A 7,279-nucleotide genomic window follows, 5' to 3' on the forward strand; every position below is an offset into this window, starting at 1 on the left:
AAAAATAATTATTCCAAAGTCAACTTCTTTTTTGTCTTCCTTTGGTCCTTTTTAAAACCCAGTATGTAGAAAAGCATTGAAGTGATGACCCATCTTTTAAAACTGGGTTGCCCAAATGATAAAGGTGATGAAATACAGAAAATAACATAAAGCATTGGTATTACAACAAGTAACAAATACAACAAGGGCTGATGCTGAAACAACAGTAAGAGGAAACATCAAACAGCTGTGATGGCCGAGTGGTTAAGGCGTTGGATTTGAAATCCAATGGGGTTTCCCCGCGCAGGTTCGAACCCTGCTCGCAGCGTTTGTCCTGTCAATGTGCTGAATTTCTATTACAAAACAGAAAGTCAGAATGAGTCGTTTGGTAAGTAAACTCAGCCTGTGCTCATATCTTGCAGTACGTCCACAGTTACATAATTGTGGCTCTCACACAGATCTCACTCAAAATATGGTCTGTGGAAGCCCGATCACTTCCTGTTCTGCCTCTTTTCAAAACACGCTGACAGTCAGATAACTAATATATTAATAAGGACGAGAAGAAGGAGGAGGAACATTCACTTGAATGGGAGTGTTGTATTGGCTCAGCAAAGAGAAACGACTCCTCTGCTTTACATTTGAAGGATTACATCCTCTGACAATTATCTAAATTTTTAGATTGTTTTTTACTGTCCCATTCTGCTGAGCTGGGAGATGTGTGCCTTCACTCCTCATGGTCCAAATGCCGCATTGAAAAAAAGATATTTTCAATGTGGCATTGTACTCAAAACATGACCAAACAGCCTCATACAGAAAAAAACAGAGCATGTGAACACACATGTCCATATACTTTTGTCCATTGAATGTATCTACAGAAGCAAAAATCTCATCATGATGGTGAAAATATATCAACGGTGTTACATCATATTCAGAACAGCCTTGTCTGACCTCATTTGTGTGATGGACTTCACTGTTAACCTCAAAGGCTGTTTGAATTAATGATGAACTTCCTGCCACAGAGCAGCTGGGATGGAGAGACTGGTGGACCTTGGTTGTAAGAATTCCATGTGTGCGTGTGTCATGACACACCCACACACACACACACACACACACACACACACACACACACACACACACACAAACACACCCACACCCACACACACTTACACACAGGAAACAATGAACAAGAGTGGTCAGCAAGGAGCTAGATGATGTCAGCACACACTGTGTCCTTGACTTTCTTTTTTTCTCTCTGATTCTAATTATTGATCTTTTTTTCACTGATTCTGGACATCTCTGTGTGTGTGTGTGTGTGTGTGTCCTATGAGAGGTGACACTCCTGGCCAAATTTAGTGCAATCCAGAGAGGTGGTGGAAGAGGAGGAGGAGGAGGAGGAGGCGGAGAATTTGTAAGCATGGAGTTAAAGAGATAAAGAAAGAGGTACAATAGATGAAGAAAGGAGAAGAAGAGACTCAAAGCTGAGCACAGAGAAAGAAATAGATCTCTCTCTAGCTCTCGCTCTGCATCACTTCCATGTGTTGGTCACACTGCCTCAAAAGGAGCTCTCATACATCTCTGTTCTTACTCAACTGCTGTTCATCTCAAAACCCTTCAACCCTCCTTCCTGGAGATGTGCACATATTTGGATGTTGTTACATTTCTATATAAAACTGCTTGTCATTGTTCACAATAATAACAAAACCTAAAATTTTTCACAAGCCGGAAGGTTTGACTAATAGCTGAACAATCAGTAACATCCCATAAGGTTTATATACCATGTACACATTGTTCACTAATCCAGTAAATATGATGAACCTTAGATCCCACTTGGCAACAGGAGATATTTCTAGTTGGCTCATCTCATAAAAGGCTCAGATTTTGAGCCAGAGAGCTAATATTATGCTAGCAAGATCCAGTGGACTAATGGACTTGGACGCGAGAGACATGACTCCAAATGATTGTTAAGGCCAAAAACTGTCTGATGTAACAAATGTCATTTGTTCTGTATTTAGCTTTTCTGTGACCCCAAGTGGCCAAAAATCTGTGATGGATGCAGCTTTAACTGTCTTCAAGGTCTTACTCATCTGCTGAGGCATATAAACCTTTATGAACTCAGAGCTGTGAAATGTGCAAGATTCTTGCTCTTGGAGAATTGCTGAGAAAGGGACAGGACTTAGTCCAGGTTAATCATAAAGTGCTAGTGATACAGGTGGTGCAGTATGTTACACACTGCAAGGATCCAGGACTGAGCGAGCAGGAGGACGTGGAGTTAGGTGACTTTTCATATGTTGGGTGGAGTTTTTACTCTTAAGAAGGTGGTCAAACTGTACTGATGTCCTGCCTCAGATCTGATGTCACTGTGAACCTTCCGCCTCCAGATGTTGTCTGGATGTGATTTCCAGTTGGGTTGAGTGAAAAACATGTTGTCCTCACCTCTGAAAACTGTCTGCTTTTCCTCCACACTTTTATAGTCTCAGGTTGATTTTCTTTCTGAACTCTCAGTCAACTGTCCTCTGACTGCCCTAACCCTAACCCTAAACATTATTTTAAGTATGATTAGTGCATTTACAATACATATGTATATATATATATATCAGATCAAGATAAAACATCCACACAGATATCATATTAATATCAGATGGAAATGAGCTCACTGTGTTACAAAGTAATGGTGTAATGGAAGGATGGCACCCCGTGAAGTAGGAAAGGAATCCAGTTGTGGGAGAAAAAGATCAACACATCCACCGCACGGTGTTTCTTTTTCTAGTCAGGTCGTTGCCATGGACTGTCTTCCTGGAAGGAAAATACTCTCACTTGTCATACACAGACTACTTGCTTTTGTGAAATAATACTGCGTGTAGGAAAGTGTGAAATGCAAAGCAGTTGCTAATGGCTACACAGATGCATATCTTCCATATCTTTACGCTGTGTGCTCAGCTGTGTGACTCCACTGGACTTTCACATTCACCAGTTAACACCCGTTGTCTTCAGCGGTGGAAAGTAATTAAGTACATTTACTCAAGTACCATATTTAGAAGCGATTTTGAATTGATAATACTTCTATACTTTTACTTGAGTCGAATTTTGAATTCAGGACTGTCACTTATAGTGGAGTATTTTTATCTTGTACTATTGTTACTTTAATTTAGGTCAAGGATCTCAGTACCTCTTTCACTGCTGGTCGTGTCTTGTACACACAGTTTCATGTGTCACTGAGGCTATTCAGATCAGGTGGTGAGACTTGCGCTGTACCTGCTCAGCTAGTTCTTCTTTTTAAGGGGCCAGGAATACAGAGTTCAAAGAAAAAAACTAAACAAAAAAAAAAAAAAAACACCCACAATCACATTATAACCCCATTGCTAGCCTCAGCGGTGAGCTCATTGTCTTCCATGTATTTGTGTGCTACATCTCTGTGGGTGGATTGGAAAGATAAATTGATCATGTTGGCATGAATCACACAGTTATTTGGAGTGAAGCAGCAGAGACAGCAAAGCAAGCTCACTCCTACAACTAGCACAAACACATATTTGAATTCACACATTTATGTTTTGCATTTTACAGTGGCCGCTTACACTTGAACCTTAAGTTGTGTTTCCAATCCAATTAAAGCCTGTTTTCATGCCCAAAGTTTCAACTCCTTTTCCAAATGGATATTCTTGCACTCTGTCCACTCCTGGTCAAGCGGACCATTGTCGTTTTTGTACTGGCTATGAAAATGCTCACTGTGACTTCCACCAGAAGCATCTTTATCTGCCTTACTTTCTTCTGAGTTGCACAAACAAACACAATACAGGACTGAAGCTGAATGAAATGTACAGAGTAGTGTGGTTCAACAACAGTTCTGCTCACCTGTTGTAGTAAACAGGAATTATGCAGGTAATGTGGCACTTTCGTGACATGACAAGAAACGTAGCCAGAAATATTGTGGTGGTGGGCCTTGCCACAGGATTGGATGGCACCAGGATAACTTGAATCTATAAATCTGAGATAAGCCTGGAAAGGGTGAGCCAATCAGTTCTGTCATACTAGATTAATTAAAATAACCTTTTTAAGAATCAGGCTTTGTCATATTAAGACACTTTTTACCAGTTATATTGAGCCTGATTTGAGTGATTCACACTTGCAGACAGTTAATTTCTCACAAAACTATTTCAATATCTCAGAGAATTTTCATTTTGTAATTCAGAAATATAGACATATGAATAAATAATACAACTCAGTGTGGCAGGCAACTTCCATTCAACACAAAGCGCTTCATAAACAGATACATATACCAGAATGGGTCAAAACTGCAAATGCCAATATGTAAACTCCAAGTTAGCAAGTTAGCAAGTTAGCTTATTAAACAAATGAGGATGAGGATTTGCATAGTAGGGAATGACTTCAGCTTGGCCTAACAGTCTGGCTCTTTTACTGCAGAAAGGTCACTTATCAGGCTCCGTACCATCTGGACCAGATCCTGTCAGAGGCACGTGGGAGGCAGGTGAGCTGGGCTCAGTCAGAGGGACACATACCCTTCTGCTGGGTAGCCTGCTTGTCAGGTTAGAGATCAGAGGTTCCTCACTGTGTTTATAAAGGAGGCGTAGCAAGGCAGCATGTTTGCAGAGTAGCAGCAGCAGCTTCAGTGCTCTGTGTCTATACAGGATTTGTTCAAACACACTATTGATTGTAGGTCACCTGCATTTTGGGATTGCTCTGAGCCTAACACACTGTAGTTACATGCGTAAAATGGAAGAAAGTTACCGTAAACCAGAAGGCATTTCAGAGTCTGTGCAGACAATGGATCTTTTAAAACAGAAGCGTATCTGTTCCATCAAACTTAGAAAGACTCAACTCAACCTCAAAACAACCACTGGCTTGCTGCTCCTCTCAATGACAGCACGTAGTGTGTTAGCAGTAAATTACAAAACATGACATCGCAGCAGTTTGAACATGGAGGATTCATCCTAGGAATTAAAAATATTTCACAGATGAAGAAACATACACACCTTTCTTATGTCCTTATTTAACATGTCAAACGTAATTTCAGTTCTTGACACATTAAGATATTTAACTGCATAACAACCATTCTGAATATGCAGAAAAGATACACCTTCGTTTGTATGATGCAAGCAAAGAGGAAACAAAAGGGACTCTCATTTGGAAGGACCTGTCAGATGGATTTAAACAAATGTCCTCAGTATGTCCTCAGTGACACATGTTAAATATGTCTTTGAAATGCTCATAACAGATTATTGTCTTATTGTCATTGTTTTGGTTGTCAGTACTTTCGACCACAGAGGACAGGCAAACACTGCTGTTCATCCTGGTGTTGGGTTACTCTTTAAAGAATTCCAGTTTACTACAACTTTAATGTAAAGCACTGATAGTAAGGTCATTAACTAAATGGCATAGCACCAGTATCTGAAAACTGTATCTCAGGCTTGTGACTGACCTGAGAGCCATTTGTTGCTAAGCTAATTTAGTAAGTGGAGGAAGGTTTTTATGTGACCAGGACAAAACAATGCACCTAAACTTAGATACAAGTGAATGGGTTCTTATTACATGATCACTGATCATCCCTTTTGATGAGTAAGCATCCTGAAAACCATCGTCCAGAGGATGTCCTGTTAGCATGTTGGACACAAGCCCAACTGTCTTCATAACACAGTGTATCTCATCTAAATTTATTGCTCTGAACTTTGCCAGCTTCATGTGTCTTTGTTGTTGTTTTGCACACCTTTGTGGTAGTTTTATATCTCTGTAGCTGTTTGATTGACTTTCCAACAAGAAATGCTTCGAAATGAGGCCCTGGCCATGTTCAGTAATCCTTCCATGCTTCCACCAACAGTTTTTCTTAATTAATAAACACCCACTGCTTTGCCTTCAAACATAGGTGTTCTTACTCAAAATGATGACATAACAAATTTAGATTAGATCAAATTGCCTTCACAGAGAAAAAGGCTGAATGAGCTGCTGTGATGGATAGAAAAAAGAAAACCAGATAGAACTCCTAATGAATCAATCATGGTTGCGCGTTTTCAGGCCTCTGGGCTTTTCTTGTTTAACTGGCACAGGCACAAGGTTTGGTAGATTTACTGATGATATAGGGAATGTCACTTTGGCACACCTGACACAGTTCCCTACACTATTTATCAAAGCAGTATGTGTAATTATCTAAATTTGCTGTAGTAATAACTGATGTGATTAGTCATTCATTTGTTGGAATGTGAAACCAATTTAACGTTGCATAACTAAGTTGTGACACACTTACATTAAGGTGTGTGTAATGATGCCAAAACACGTCTACTGTTAGTTTAGTTTACAGTTAGAAATGGCCCCGTAAAAAATGCGGGCGTGTTTGAACAGCTTGATTTGTTCTTAATGACTTTAGCTGAAACATGCAGTACCTGACTTTCCTGTTTCTTACACAGCCAATCTGCTCTTGTTCTTCTCTCATGACTGAAACATCGTGGGTAAATTACACAACCAAAATAGTTTTGTACTACCACTGGTGGAAAAGTGCCAGCTTGGCAATGATAATCTAGATTCCAGCGTATTTTAGGATAAACATGCAACAGCGTGCTCACGTGTAACATATCAGTTGTACTAGGACAGAACTGACATTAACAAATGAGTAATGATGACTGAATATCAGCTTGTATCATCAGCTTGAGAGCTGGTGATATTCTTGATTGATCCTAACAAGTACTGTGTGTGTATCAGCATACATATTAACATAGTGTATTTTATTCCTCTGTGCTATAGAGCTCTATTGTTGGCCAAAAACTCTAAGAAACACATCAATGAGCCACGCTGTTCCACTGGATGACATGTTCCTTCATTGCCGTGAACACACACACACTTCAGTTTATTTTGACTCAATCCCACATACACCTTCCTGTTGCCCTAACACTCACCAAAGCACCAAATGTGGATTAATCCACTCCTGGAAAAGGTCCCAGCAAAGGCACTATTTCCTCCTGTTAGAGTAGCATTCTTCTTTGAGTCTTTCAAAAACAGAATAATATATTTACCACAAGTTCTTAACTTAAACTTCATAACTTTTCAGGCTTGTTGGCTTGTTGAGTTTTCTGCAGTAATCTTCATTTTAACAATATAGTAAGACACGTTGTTAGCTGCTTTCCATACACATCTTTACATTAAAAACAAACCTGGACACAAAGTGACGCACTTACAAACAAGGGTGGATGTAGCTAAGTGGTAGAGTGCATGCTTTGCATGTCTGAGGTCCTGGATTCCATCCAGAGCATCTCCAGATGCTTAGAAGTGGCTATTTTGACCAAGTCCTAAGGAAAAG

The 7,279-nt window shown here is 39.9% G+C and overlaps 1 non-coding gene across 1 annotated transcript; it reads left to right on the forward strand.

Annotated features, from left to right (window-relative positions):
• The first annotated feature begins 225 nt into the window (after positions 1 to 225).
• Positions 226 to 307, forward strand: trnas-uga (transfer RNA serine (anticodon UGA)). The gene has a single exon. It is a non-coding gene; the product is annotated as a tRNA-Ser (tRNA).
• Positions 308 to 7,279: the final 6,972 nt, after the last annotated feature.

This window comes from Chaetodon auriga, chromosome 16, assembly GCF_051107435.1.
Source record: "Chaetodon auriga isolate fChaAug3 chromosome 16, fChaAug3.hap1, whole genome shotgun sequence".
In the NCBI taxonomy this organism is placed as follows: Eukaryota; Metazoa; Chordata; class Actinopteri; order Chaetodontiformes; family Chaetodontidae; genus Chaetodon; species Chaetodon auriga.